This window comes from Diuraphis noxia, unplaced genomic scaffold (assembly GCF_037042655.1).
Source record: "Diuraphis noxia isolate RWA-SAM2 unplaced genomic scaffold, SU_Dnox_SAM2 contig0003, whole genome shotgun sequence".
Lineage (NCBI taxonomy): Eukaryota > Metazoa > Arthropoda > Insecta > Hemiptera > Aphididae > Diuraphis > Diuraphis noxia.
In genome coordinates, this window is record NW_028301713.1 from 44,935,889 (window position 1) to 44,953,124 (window position 17,236).

Below are 17,236 nucleotides of genomic sequence, written 5' to 3' on the forward strand. Positions count from 1 at the left end.
TAATTTAAATCTAAAAAAATTCATTAAAAATGATGCGCCCACATTTACAGGCTTTAGCATGGTTCTATTGGTTCTACATGTGTATAAATAGCTAGCAGTATATCATAAACCATTAGGTACCTTTCTAATTATGAAGGGTATAGGAGCATATCGATACATTAATTATTATTTTTAATTTTTCGTACCTAAAATAAAGTTTGATTCAGCTATAGACGTCTAAACACTGGACTCGTATTAGTATAGGTATTATTACATATTTCAAATAGTTATATTATGATAGCTACGTGCACTCGTGGTTAGGAAACTGTTAGGAAAAAAATGAATTTGGATTTTAAATATTCTAACTAATTTCACGAGCATTTGGATTTTATAACCATGTCCAGTGTTTTTCTAAATTTCTAATATTCTACATTGAAAAGCCTCATTCTTAAGGACATGCGCGCGTGACGATCCGACGACGGAGGTTAATGCAGTGGCAGTGGCAGTGACGGCGGCGTCGTCGTTGCGTTACGATCGAGTTAATCTAATAAAGCCAAACACGCCACGGTAATTACCGGTGCTTACTTCGTGAAAAGTTTCCGTGCGAGAATATAATAATAATAAGAGTATATTGTGTGTGACATGTAACGGCGATTGCATTACCGTGGCTAATCGTGAAGGGTGTAGATCGGACGTCGTACACTGCGCTGGGTTAGAGGTGCAGCAGGCAGAGAGTCAATGTTTATGTGCTTACAATTTGTAATTGATTTTATTGTTTACGAGTATGCATAATACCACCGATGTTCGATGCATTGCTGCTGCTTCAAGTATCGAAACAATTGATTAGGTACATGTGTACAGAGTGGCTCATCGTGCAGATTTTTACTCTTCCGTTTTCCTCTGTTAATTTAATACTAAAACAATAAAAGGTACCATCTATAGAATATGGTTGGCCACTATATAATTTTATGTATACATTTACAAATTGTAATTATTGGATCAATGGAAATGCGTTTATTGATCACAATAACTTACTATATAATGTGCAATCGTCAATTTTTTCGTAATTCGTAGATGTTGAATACTTAAAATATAAAATAAGGCGATTCAGTTTTAAAGAACTTTTGAAGTCTTTACCTACTACAAAACCATTGCTATGAAAAAAGCTGATCGAAGATATCACTCATATTCTTCAATTCGTATTGCGTTATTTTCGATCAGATAGCTTCATAGGAAAACATTATTGTAACAATAAATAATTCCTGAAGGAAAACATTTCTGCACCATAATATATCGTTTCTATATTAATATTATTTTATTTTTATTAAATGTATACTATATCCTTTATCCTAGCACTGGTATAGCACATGATTATTAATTATGTTGGTATTATGTAGTTAAAGTTTTATTTTACTGCATAAGCCACCGCAACATATTATATGGTGTCCCATGAGGATTTACCCATTATTGCGATATCTCCCGAAATGATGATGATATCGAAATTCTGATTTTTTAATAAGATTCACAGGGATAAGAACTATAATTATTTCATTTCTTAAATTATTTTAATGTTTTGGTAAAAAAGTTAAAAAATATATTTTTTTATTTAAATATTTCCAAAAAAAATTGAACATAGCAATTTTGTAGAGTTTGTTTTTCTGAAAATATTGGCGTTTCAAAATTTTATTTTCATTAATTTTCTAATTTTTAATTTTTTTTTTAGTTTCGAGAAAAATTGCGAATTATTTAACACCGTAATGTTATCAAACATGTGACCCGCCGGCGCGTTCGTATTCCCATAGGTCAAATACTTTCTGTATTTTGAAACGTCAATATTTTAGAGAAATAAACTCTAAAAAAGGCCATCTTCATTTTTTTTTTTGGAAGTAATTAAATAAAAAATATATTTTTTAAAGTTTTTACAAAAACGTTAAAATAAATTTAAAAATGAAATCATTGTAGTTCATACTTCTTATCCCTGTGAATCTTATTATAAAACCAGAATTTTTATATCTTCGTTATTTCGTGAGATATCGCAATGGGTAAATCCTCGCAGGACACTCTGTATAATAATTCATATTATTTTGTCATATATTATAATACATAGCCAATAGCCATCATATACTATTATGAGGTATTACTTTGCAACGTATAAGATATGGTAGTAATGTGTTCGTCATTGTCACTTGCCTGTCATTTATGTCCCCCACACGATATCGATTTTATTATTTATATTCTTAAATCCTTTTCACCCCTTTTTAAAGCAATATAAACGAGTTTAGATCAATAGCAACACCAATATTGCAAAACAAAATCCATACATGCAGTATTCGTTTATCTTTTATACTAATAAATATTTCACATTAGGTATCAATTTTTCGACTTCTTATTCTTAACGTATGTAGTGTTCTACTGCATTTCCATAAACCTTACCATTTACGATGACTAGAAATAAAACTTTTTAAATTGTAACCCCTCCATCATAAAAAATTGTCAAGGAATGCTCAGGTGAATTTAAAAAATAGTATATTATAATAATAGTATGATATGAAAATATATCATCAATATTTATAGGTAGGTACTATATAATATAACAACTAACGAACTAACCTAAACCCGATAAATTACCCATTATTTAATGTATATCTTATACGTAACACAAAAACACGTAAGATGTAAGAACAAAACTGTCGAATTTAAAGATAAAATATTCATCATAGAAATATAGGATGGTAATTGATAATCTTCTTTATTACCTAATATTTTTATTTCTTTTGTACAAAAAACAGCATTTCACCAAATGTATAATACCTATATGTAAATATTCGGTGACCATCTTACTACCTCAATAATTATATGCTTTGGTCAGAGATAGTGACAGATGAAAATCGAAACATTCAAATATGCTTTTATATGCAAACTTAGAGACCTATCTACCTACCTAATAATTTTGTAGGTTCAATTTTGTAATGTAGGATTGAAGATAAACAAGCAGTTACAGCGGATAAATCGTATTTTAAATGTAAACATTAAGCACGCATTATAAAAAATAAGAATATAAAAATATTAATTACAAATATTGTTTTTAATAAACGTGTGTTTAAATTAGTTAAGACAATGGTACTAAATTTGAAATAAACATTTCAACAGACATAAAAAATACTATAAAAATAAAGAATAGTGTATATTATAGTAGTGCACTACTGTTATAATATTACGATCAGTATATTTTACGAAAATCATCATATTGTACAAGTATTAGGGCGCGCTCTATGCTTTTGCGCAAAAACTATAATACTGCAGTATATTAAGCAATAATACATAACAATTATCTATCATAAAAACTGTGTCAATAATTGCTCATTATACAATATTATTCTCAAGGTATCTGTCTATTAGGAAGTATCTATTAATTTAATATTTATCAAATTATGTAATTCTTATTGATCAGCAAATAGACCTTGTGTTCAGTTATCGTTAAAACTTTATTCTAATTTGTATTTTAGTTCATAAAAAGTTTGGTACGTAAAAATGCAATTTGTATGTATAAATACATAAATAGGTGCCTATAATACCTAATTACTGATAAATATTATTTACTAATATGATGTTAATCAGTGCTTGATTTTGCTGGTGTAGGGGATGCAAGTCAGCAGAGTTTCAAGATTGAGTTTGTTATAATACAATCATTATTTGTTATGCCTCAGATTTTTCTAACTTTGTAAAGTGATAAATTATTATTATTTTTTTTTTTTTAACATTTGTTAGAAAATACACAATCTGTAATAATATTTACAATAAGCATATAAGCTGAAATTACAATGGTTATGAGTGCATGAGGTGGTGAGTAGCAACCCAGCAGTAACACATGATATTTAAGGTTATTTTATATTATGTACATTTTACAAACTTAAGTATGTGTTTTTTTTTCTTGTTATTATTTGATTATTGAAGTAAGTAACAAATTTAGCTAGCTAAAGATAAATTATTAAAAATATTTATTATGGTCAAGAAAAAAAGTATATTAAGAAATTACCAACACTCGTTTAAAAAAAAAAACAAACAAATTAGGATTCAGTTTAATCACTACTCGTGACTCAATTTAAAGAAATATAACATTACTGCTAGGTATATTTATTTAGTTGAAATGTTTTCATTTTTTAATTTTAAAATCATCCTTACTTTAATCAAATACCAAAAAATAAAAATATAACTATGCATCATGTAACTTATAAGTAGTTGGCTTTTTTTAGGGACCTCCAATTTTGGTAGTTGCATGCCGGCCTTCCGAAACTTAATAAAATTCTGGCACTACAGAAATGCTGAGTGATAAAATAAGTTGATGCACAACTTAATTATTATTTACTATGAAAATATTGATTATTAAATATATTATATATTCAGAAGAAAAATAGAAAGTTAACTAAAACAATTCGTTGGAGTAGTCAATTATTATAAATTTATAACTTATATGTAATCTATTATTCAATAATGTTCTGTTCCACATTTCATAACGTTTGAACATTTGTCGAACAGATGGCGCCAAATCATCCACAAGGCTACTTGGTACAACATGTAAAAATACGTAGATTGTAGGTACACGCCAACCATAATATTTTCATCAAAATAAATAAAAATAAAATTCATTAATTTTCAACTTAATTATTATATGATGTCATTGAGTTGAATGACTAATTAAAATTTAAATTATTTAAAAAAAAAACCATTAAAAATGTTCGAGACAAATTATACTCACTATCGCTTGGTTTCACCACATAATTCTGTTTTTAATTGATTCAGTTGTTTCTCTATACCATTGAATATGAGTACCTATATGACAGTTTTTATTAACAATTTAATTATTAATTTACTGTCTTAAAAAAAGGTCAAATAATAGCGCATGAAAGCATGTCCTCATCATTACGTATAGGTTTTTGCAAATTTGCTCTGATATTCAAATTATCTTGAATATATATGTATATTAGTATATTAAAAGGAAAACTTTGAATCTTGATTGAAGAAACTATGTAATTATTAATTCATTAGCTAGGGCGTGTAGAGTTAAATGTTTGTATACCTATAAATCTTTTTTTTAATAAACACATTGAATCTAAACATACATAGGTATTTATATTCGTATGACGTTATTAACACACATTAACAATAAAATAAATTATGTACATGGAAGTTATAAGTTATGGTATTAAATAATAGATAAAATAGATAAAATAATAAAATAGGAAAAAAGGAATAAACATTTTGGCAATAATAATACAATACAGTAAAATATATACTAAAATAACTCTAGGTGGGTACTGGGTAACATATAATAGACTAGGACAGATTATATATTGATATCTAATTTTTCAAGCCAATTAATACCATCCCTGGTCACTTTATTCAGCTCTGCCAGTCCCCCAGGGAATGCTCTGGTGGGGCATTCCTCCACTATGTGTCTTACGGATTGGGTATGGTGTCCACAACAGTTACATTTTGGAATGGGACTTAATCCCCATCGGTGCATCATGAGTCCAGTTCGTCCATGTCCGGTTCTAAGTCTGTTTAGGGCTATCCATTGTCTCCTGGGAAGGTATTAATCCAGGGGGTTGCATCATAGGTTGGTCAAACAGATGGTTCGAGTCAATATTGTTAGACCTCCAATCTTCGGTCCATTTAGACATAAGGTCGATTTTTTCTGTGGTGAGTTTCCCTGCTAGTTTCCAAGTCGGTTTCCTGGATTTTAACCTTTGCAGTGGGCCAGCATTAGTGCAGTCGCTATGGATAGGAAGCGCGGTATTCCTAAGGCATTTAGTCCATTCTTGGAGCAATGAATTCATCCGGCAAAGATTCGGTGGGGCAATGTTGCATAGTAAGGAGAGCCATTGAATGGGCGTTGATTTGACCACTCCTGAAATGGTTCTCATGGCTGAGTTTAGTTGAACGTCGATTTTGTTCACATGAGCGCTATTGGCCCACACTGGGGCGCAGTATTCCGCGTACATAGGTAATACATCATAACAAAAATGTATTCGAATTGTACGAACTACAATGTTCGTATGACGTTAATTTATATTCATACCACTTTAAGGTTCACTAACGACAACATTTTTAATTACAAATTTGTATTAGAGCTTTATGAATTTAAACAGCTTTATGAACATGTTTGCATTTTTAAAATAAAATTTACGCTTAATGAAAATAATTAAACTATCTATATTCTGCTTACAACAAAATGTTTTTGAGACAATGTGTGCAAAATAATGCATGAAACTGTGAAAGTATGCAAGTTCTAAAGTGATTGGTGACAAAGAGATTCCGAAATAATTCATCACGCATTACTTCCGTAACAGAAAACAATAATTTAACTTGCCTTTGACTGGCGCACAAAACGTTCATATAATATATTGTGTACCTTTGTACCTATACCTGCATATATTTTAATATGATCAATATTATATATTAATCCTCATGTTGCAGAACTTTGCCTTGCAACTTTTATAATTATTAAAGAGAATCCGAAGGTTCAGGATATTAGATTTGAATAATCATATAAACGCTATATTATATTGGTATAGTTTTATATATTATAGGCATCATAATAATATGTCTGTTGAATAATTATTGACGATTTTTCTTGTAATTAAAGAATTATATTTTAAGCACTTGTTAGTTCGGAATACTTGTTTTAAAACTATATATAATATACCGTTTGTCCGCGGAAACAGGGTACACTTTACCACTCATTACCCTGTACATATTTTTGGATAATATATCGAATAAACTACTGGGTAAAGTCTACTATTGTTAAGTTTGTTGTATGATTAAGTAATGGAAATAAAGTGTTCTTGATACCATACAATTTAACTATAATTTTCCAAAAACGACAATATATCCGTAAAGTTATTCACAATAATCTAACATCACATTTTCTAGTTGTAAGATTTGACATAATAGCGACTATTTGGCTACTTCACTACAACTATCTGTTAAGAAAATTACATAATAATGAAGGGGTGAATGTAACCTATTTTTTATTTTCATTGTGAGTGTTATTAAACTATATACCTATACGGATCGAACGCTATGTTAAAAACAAAAGCAGAAGTGAATGCTAGACGTTACAGTTATTGTTAAATTGTTAAAATGGCTAAGTTTAGTATTTAATTATTTGTTCGTGAACTTAAATTGATTTAAGTACGGTGAATTACTTAAATGTTTAACTGACGTCAGGGTAGCACGCAATGCTTCATTGAGTTTTAATAAAGGAAATATACGGAAGTAATGGTCTTCGAGTTACAGACGAAGCTGTAAGAACAAAGGTTGGAAAATCCATATTTTATTAATTGAGTTCATTTAACATTTGAGTTAACTCTTTTGATTTGCAGATAACAGTTCTACATTCGACATTCAACATTTTAATTATTTATACGAACAAATAATAAATTGTTATTTTCTTTGTCATAAAAGCTTATAATATAATCTGCACATTTACAATTTTATATTCGGTTAGAGTTTAAAAAATAATGAATTGTTAAATAATAACTTCTATTCCTATTCTTCTAGTGAGGTATTTAAATTTTTAAATTTTAAATCTTTATAATAGGTATTAATCTAGTAAATAATTATTTAGAATTTTCATTTCATTTAGATTCTGAACGGATAGAAATAATACATTGATTTTACAATTATTAAATATGTGTAATTTTTATTTTTTGATCAGAAATAACCAAAAATATGAATATTATTTGTTAAACAGTTAATATTATTATAATAATAATTGTTTGGTAACCTTATAGTCATCGTAAATAATGATTTATCATTGAATTAAAATTTAATACATTCATTATAGTGACATATTCAATGGCAATGTTAGCGGTTACCTACCTACTTGACGGATTTTTAAATTCGAATTAAAAAACAAAAACAAATAATAATGCCGTTTAACAGATGCTAAATTTTTTAGCATTTATAATAAATAAACACATTTATATAAGCACATATTTTATAGTTTATCGAGAAACGTAGTATACATAAGAAATATGTATTTATTTATTTTCACAGACATCACTTATTCACTTATTTATAATAAAATACTAAAATACGCAGCCTATATTGTACTTGGAATCACCGACAAAATATCGCCGGTAAAATATCGAGTGACCAATTAATTATCGCAAAACCATTATATCGCATGGAATAAATATCGCCAGCATGAAATATAGCAGTAATTTTACAATAAATAAATAATATATTTTTATACCTATATAGTAGAATAAATTGATAAAAATTATAAAAACATGCATAATTTATTAAAATTGATATAACTATTAGTATATATAGTAAAAGAAAAATTAAATATGTATATTAATTAATGGAAGTATATATTTAAGGAAATACCTTTAAGATAATCTTCAAACTCTCGATTATGATAATCTGCCACTACTTTCTTTACTCGTTCAGCCCAACTGACTGTCTTGTTCTTTTTATTTGGCGTATTTGGATTTCCTACTATACTCTTAATACGATTAGATAAGATCAAGATAAATGCAATATACAGACGCGATAATAATGTACGGCGGTATTATTTCTTTACGATATAATTGTTTCACGATATTTTGTCGGAGTACCTACCTTGTACTTTTAATATTATAATACATAGTCCTACACTCCTACTAAAATATTACAATATGTATGCCTTATATTATAAAATAAATGCCGAATGGTCGTTATCGATATTTTTTTATCTTGGTTTACGTATTTTATTTCACTGATTATTGATCTAAGGTCTAAGATCTTTCAATCTTCGGGAATACCATTTACACCTACAAGTATACCTATTAATTAATTTTGATATTAATCGAAACTAAAAACATGTAATAGGTACATACTTTTTCTTAGGTTATATATTAAAAAATGAAATAGGTATGCAATTAAAATTATAAAATAAGGTCTCAATATAGAAATAAATGAATATTAAATATCAAAATATGCAAAAATATGTGCTTTAAAAAAGTTTCATTTTTTAAATCGTTATGATATGAAACAAATTGTATGCTCACTTAACATATTATCATACTACCAACCAGAATAAATATGCAAATGCATATAAATCCATTCTCTACCTATAAAGTAATGACAAAAATATTTTAAAAGATGTTTTTTTTCCATTCAGTAGGTTGTATTATACTATTGTTTTCAACTCGAACTATATAACAAATTATATTATTGCAGATTCTGGATTCAATTTATTACACTTCTGTTGTATCACCCTTTATAATATTATGTTGAATTCATAAAAAAAAAATAACGTATAATTTTGTTCCATTGGAAATTATGATATAATAATCATTTTATATCAAATATTTTAGGTGTGTATATTTTATTATATTACGCACAAAAGTCTTCTTGTATTAACCAGAACCGCCGTTTATAATAATTATTTATGTTTATGTTTTATCGTTCTATGTGCTATCTACTGCAGCGGTTCTCAAACTGTGGTACGCGAAAGACTCCATGGTGGTACGCGGAAGGCCGTTTGGTGATAGGATGGTAAATTAAAAACAAATATTAGATTCTTAGCGTAGCGATGATTTTACAATGTCGTGTGTTTTTTTTTTTATATTCAGATAATAAAGGTTAGATTTCACTGAAAATACGTCAATAAATGAGGTATCGTATAGGTATAATCGTTGATATTGTCGATATTTTTAATCATCAGTGCTACGCGACTGATTGATAATATACTTAAGTGGTACGCGAAAAAACAAGTCTGAGAACCGCTGATCTACTGTATTACATTATAATATATCGTTATGTCTTTAAATAAATTACCTAACATCAAAATTTCTAAAAACTTAATTTGCTTGACAATTTTTAATATAAAGCGGTGTTATCATGAAAAAAAAGTTTGTATCACCACAGGACCCTCTTTAAATGGTGTACTTCCTTCCATTTGCTCAATTTTTATTATTTGTAAACATTGTTTAACCATCTAAATCATACAAAGGTATGGTGTCTTGGGTGGCAAGTACATTGTATATTATACAAGTATAGGAATAATATACCTATACATCGGGCACGTATAATACAGGAATATATTAAACGTAGGATATTTTATATTGTATAATATATTTCTCAGAATTTATTAGTCGTGCTCCACATAATATATGGCGGTTTGATAAGTGCCATGTTCATATTATAGGTATGTATATCACTACCCGTGTATGGTGTGTATAATTCACATCACTAATATTATGGTGGTAAGGCCTGAAACGCATCGGTCCGATCTAACCGATTCGGTCGGTGCGCAGCGTCTGCGCGAGAAGACCATCAAAATAGGATTAATAACGGTACATTGGGACATCGATACGGACAATAATATAATAACAATATGTGACCGGTTCGTAATAAAGAAATAAGTTTAGAAAATACGCACAAAATAATGAACCTATAACGCCTGTATATGTATATGTATGCGAGATGCGACTGAAATATATGGACATTATATTATGTTTATATATTATTATGCACATAATATTAGGTGTACCTCCTTAGTACACCTTCACCTGCATTATATTATTATAATGGCAATAATATTATATTATAATTGTGTGTGTATGTGTGTAAAAACGCGCCTTTTTCTCGCCGCCAATCCGCGGTCATACTAATAATATGATGTTTCGTCGCAGCGTGTTTTCACATGAGGACACATAATCTCGGACGATTTCGCGTCCATTGAGCGTAGGTGTTGTTTGTCAGCCGCAACACCTGGTGGGGTCGTATTATACGATAATAATAGTAATAATAATAACGATACGATGATAATATTATACACACGTTGCTTTTTTTCCCGCTGTATATTATATGCGCGTACCTATAATATGGGTACCTATATTATAATATTGTTTACTCGTATATTGGAGCCTTGAAGGTAATGCCATGCATATAATATATGCTACTATTGTAATATACCTACCTACATATTATACACGTACCTTTATACAACATGATGAATAATATCACTGCAGAAGGCCACCTTATTATATACTATATTAATGCCGTTTCGAGTTTTTTGTCGGCCAACAACGTTTGTTCGATCCATTGCACCCGCATGTAAATGTCAAATCACGTGTACACACACGCACACACTATACCTATACGTTTTGTGTAACATTATGATTTTGACGAATGGGTCTCAAGAAAAATTCAGACCACCCTGTCATCGCGACTTCCAGCGTGTAATTTATATACAACATAAAACTCGCGTAGGGGTAGGTATATTGTATATTATAATATCATATAATACGACGACAGCAAATACTGCAGACTTGTGGGCCCATCTCTGCTGCCACTTTGGCCAATCGTCGTACCGCCGTTTTACAGCATAATATTATACTGTAGGTACGTTATTATAAGAACATGTCAAAAAATGTTCTTGCCACCTCCGGACCTTCGAAAAATACGTTTCAAATGTAAAGAAAAAGTGGAAATACTCATCATTCTACGAGCGTGCTAAATACTCGATTACTGTTACATACCTAATTCAGTAAAACTGTATAATTGCATTAAAAATTAATACCCAACGCAATGTTATAGGCTTTGAAGAACGTCAGAATCCTCTAAGGTACCCCGAGAGAGAAAAAAGTCTGTTCGCAGTTCTGCTGCTGTTCAGCGTGTCATCGTCGCGTCGATGGATATACTCGTAATATTATGAAGTATAAACTTTATATATGTCTTCGTCAGGCCTACGTGAATTTGGTCCTCAAACTTTTGTTTTTTTAATTTTTAATTTTTCTGAAAATTAACAACTTTTAAGTCTGAATTTACAATTAGTTATAACTGTTTATAGTTTTCCCGGAAGCGATCGGTCGAAGTTGGAGGTCATGAACTTGTGCTCCCTCTCAAAACTTATTTTTGACTTAACAATCAAAGGGCGTTTACAAATTTGGGAATTGAATTAAAACATTTTTTTTAATAGATTTGAAAGTATTTGCATGAAGATGAGGCGTTAACGTGCTCATATGTCACCGGAAGAGTCTTCAACTCCGTGTAGGGTGCAGCCAGCGCATACCTCGTCGTGTCCACGACAGTGTCATCTCCGAGCGCGAATCCTCTCCGGAATAATCGACTGATCCGTAGACTGTGCAGGGCATTTCCATCATAACTGCGTACTAGTCAAATTCCATAAGCTCAGTCATTGCCAAGTATAGTTGTCCACGAACTGCAACACCATCATTTGGTCCGATCCAAGTGACGTTGTGACAGCAGTGTAGATTCCTCAACAAATTTGATTTCTCCACTCGTAACAATCCGACCTGCACTGCGACCGTCTCTATACCAGAAATTCAGCCACTGATCAGTCACATTTACATGGTTATTAGTCATTACTTATTAATAACTTATGACGTACATTAACCTCATTATAGTTACCTATACGCCTATCATTATAATTATCCAAGAAACGATACCACTATATTGGTGAAACTAACCTAATTACAGCAAAGTTAAAATAAGGATATGGACTACGGTCCAGTCTAATGTGCATAATATGATGCGACGGTTAAAAATTATAAGACTTACTAAAAGTTAAGATTTCGATTATTAATTACTGAAAATTAATTATAATAATTTTATTACACATCAATGGTTGGTATCCTGACGTATTTTCATTCGGCGAGTACGTAAATTCAATTCTCGACAATTTTAAAAATTTAATTTATCGCTGTGCACAGTATAATATTATGCCACAGTCCACAGTCCACAAGTCTATCTCGGCTTGCATCTAAATTTCTGCCGTTAAATCCCCCTTTGTACACACACGCTTGCACGCACGTACGCGCACACATTTCTATATATAGGCACTGCATAAACAAAATGCAAATTTTATTTCTCAGACGAATCAAGAATAATATAACGCAGTGGGTCGTAGCAAACGGATATTCTGCTAGACGGGCTAAAGTATATTTATGTATATAATCTATATATATATGATGCTGTGTGTATGTGAGATTTGTGCTATATAACGTGCAGGTATTTTCCGGACCAGCGGTCGCGTTCTTTCGAGTTGGCTATTCCGCTCGCGGTCTGTTCAATATAATTATTATAATAATAAATAATAATATACATACATATATCCTACGTGTGTGTTAGCAATGAGCATATTATATTGCAGTGATCGTTCGTGAACAGCGTGGGGATTCGCGCGGAAGACCGACGACGTATTCGCATTTAGTGTCCCGCGGCTTCCCTATAGTCCGATTATTATTAACACAATGTTCGTCCAATTAGGACGGGGACAAGGAAAAAAAATCGTACACATATATTATGGCTGATTAACAACAATAATGATGACGGACTGAGTAACACGTTCTCGTCTGGTTATTGTGTGCCAGACCGTTTCGTTAATACATTATTATTATAATATAATACGCATATTTTTATTAGCTTCCAGTTACCCCGCACGAGACCCTCATCCGCTGCAAAGGCTACTCCCTGTATCATACTGCAAATATAAGTATATAACACACACCACACGTGCACCTTTCCATATTATTAAAATATATAATACATAATCCGGTAGTATAATTGTGGTATGTACTATAAGTGTAAATGTATATATGTGACGTGTAGCGTAAGTATATAATATAACTATGTATGTAAGAAACCATAATTAAATATGTATTAATATAGCCTATAGGTAATAGGTATACGGTATACGTGAATTGTGTACCTAAATAAGTTACATACAAGCTCTATAATCTGAATTTATTCTAGAGAGAGTCGCTACCTTAGAGCGTATACGAAGGTGAGGGGTATAGTTGCAGGTTTACCGCATATTAGCAGGGTGGCGTCCAACGGGGTTTCTCATCAGTGGCGCACAGAGGTATTTTAAGAGCACATGCAGTTAAAAAAAGTTAGCCATCCACCCACCCAATTTTTTCAACAAATATTTTCACTGTAATTCAAAGAAATCAACTTATAGTTTATGTTATAAATTTTTTAATTTCCCTGTGAAACCTGCAGTACTACACACTCACCCCCCTTGAGAACACATGCAGTTACATTCATTGCTAACCTGTCTGGGCGCCACATTTTCTCATCTACGGTCGGATATATTTTTTTTTTTGTGCGTGTACCTTTAACCTTAACCTTGGCACGTTTACTTTTTAAGTGCTTATGTACGAGAAGTAAACAGTTTTTACGTGTGGTCTGGTAAAGATTCCTTTGGCACACCAATATTTATTTTTTTTGTGTGTACAAGTAAATTACGACGATTATGTACGTTTCGGGAAGTGAAACTCGGAGCAAATTCAGTGTTTTTACTGGTTACAGTAAAATATACTTTTGAGTATGTTTTGGGTGCAGTGAAAACCCAGCACGCGATTATGTGCGTGTGTATGCCGTGCCGTGTGAGTAACACATCATACGCATTTGATTTTTGTTGTCTAACTGAAATAGAATATTTGTGTAGTCAAGTAGACAAATATATGAAAGAGGAAGATATTTGTGTTTACATAGGTACTTTAAGGAATAAGGAAACATATATTACGGGCAATTTCATTTCACGATAACAGTAATTTAAAAAAATTAAAGAAAATTGAAAAAAATATGAACTATTGCGATTTAGGATTAATTCAATAAGATCAGATAATATTAGCAAATACACTGCAATTTTGAACAAACAACTAATGTAATTAAATACCGAAACAAAAGAGAGCAACAAAACAGGACATTATGCTAACGATTGTATTTTTCCAAAAAACGAATAATACCCGAGTTAAGAGAAATATTGGAATATCTAACTCGGGAAACAAATAATATTAACACAAAAACTAACACCTAAAAATTTGAATAAGAAGTTTGAACCCACTAAATGAATTTCAAAAATGTGTACTCAGCAATGACAATAGATGAGCCTACTTAGAAGCGATTACAGTGAACAGAAGGTAAATATTTTTTCATTAGCATATACGATTTCGCAATCGACTATTTCATAACTCAATGCCTTACCATGTCAAAGGGGATCGCATTACAATTTAGAAATAAATGGAATTTAGAGGTTTTAAAAACTCAGGACCAATATTTTAAAGAATAATCAATAATTTATTTACTGATTATTGAAATACGACTATGGTTGCATATTTACTGACGACATTTACTGTTTCGGGAAAAACTTTGAATCAACATTAAAAAGACTAAGACACATATTCGGCTAGACAAGGCAGAATTAAAATTATAAATAAATAAATGTGTAATTTTTAGCTCTAAAATATAATTTTTAGGACATGAGCTAGGTTTCTAACAGTGAAATCATTCCATTAGTAAAAAATGTACCTAATAACAATAAAAAAAAATCCAATAGACAAAAAAGTAAAAGATATAAGACCATTCATTGAGCTAACAAGTTACTAGGTATAGGAAATACATTGAACATTTTGCAAAATTTGCAAGTCTATTAATAGATTTAACAAAAAATGAAAATAAATTTAGTTGGGGTGAGAACCAAAACAACGCTTTTAATATTCTAAAACTTAATAATTACAGCACCCGTTTAGCACATTTTGAAGACACATTCTCTGTATTTGTTACGACTGACACATCTTTAAAAGGACTTTCGGGTATTTTAGAACAAGAAAACCTCGATGGAAAAAACTTCCAATTGCTTTTGCATCCAGAAAACTAAAAGGAGGAGAAAAAAATTTTCCAACGACAGAACTCGAAATGTCAACTGTAGTATATTTGCACTTAATTACTTTAAAGAATATCTTATAGATAGGAAAGTTACTGTGTACAGCGACCATTCAATCCTACAATATTTCAAGACAATGAAAATCCCATCGTTTCGAATAACAAAATTAATTTTCAAGTTAATCACAATAATCATATTTCACATGAATAATTACGACACTAATAACTCTGTGGTCCATAATAAAATACGAATATAATTAAAATAACGGTTTAAAACAATAAGACAAAAACGATCCGGACGCTAAAAAGAACTATTAATCAAACAAACTGAATTAATTCTACTGAACAAAATCAGTAGAATTAATAATACAATAATATTTTAATAAAAACAATGTATCTAATTATATATCGTAGTCCCACACAATTCTACCAAAAAGGAACAACCTACAGATTAAAACATTACTATACCACCATCTGCAAAAAAAAAAAAAAAACATAATATACATAGCAGTGGCGTAGGCAGGATTTTTCAATGGGGGGGGGGCTTGAAAATAAATAATTACCGACTGTCAACACCCGTTAAATTCATAACCTATGTATTATGTGTAGGTACTATGTTGAATATTGTTATATATTCTATGTACCTTGAACTTTCTTTAACAATAAACGATGGGGGCCGGAATGGAAGTAATGCGAAAGCAGTCCCGGGCCCCGGCGCTGGTCCTCGATACCATGAAAAAAAAAAGGTTTAACAGGTTAACTCGGGCATCGAAATAACGATGCTTGGATAGACGGATAGCGTTACTAATATATAAGTTATTGTTATCATAGATTATAGATTTATATGGACTGTGGCACGGCTAAAGATAGTATCATACTATCATTAATCATAACTACTGACTATTGAATGTATAAAATATTATCCATGAACCTTAGAAGTTTAGCCAGTTTAGGACAATATGGTTTGCATTGTTTACAATAAATAGGTAAATACACGATTTAAGAAACTATATTAAATCGAGGTAAATATAAAAACAAAAAACAATAATACAAGCAATGGGGGGCTTCAGCCCGTTAGCCCCCTCCCTCTGCTGACGCCACTGATTCATAGCTAATATATATACTCCCGTGCACGGTGTTAGTTTTAGGCTGGTAATACATATATATATATACATGTAAGCATAAAACAAACACCCGGCAAAGATATTCTACTGTACCTCCTTCACATAAAATATGAAAATTTATGGATTTCTAGAAATATTTCTATACTGTTAAATTATCATAGAACTCATAACGTAATATTATAATTTACCTACGAGTCACAGTGAATGTAAATAATATTTAAAATTATTTTATTTATAGAATGATAAATTAAAAATATTCATACATACGCTAAGAAATATATAACTAAGGAAGAAAATGGGATATTTTAAAGCAACACAAAAACTAGTATCAAGGATGAAAATACAAATTACCTTAATCATTGTGTTTTTCAAAATAAAATCAGGTGAATTGCATTTTTTTTAAAGTGAACAATTTATTAACAATCCAGGAATATTTGAAAAATATC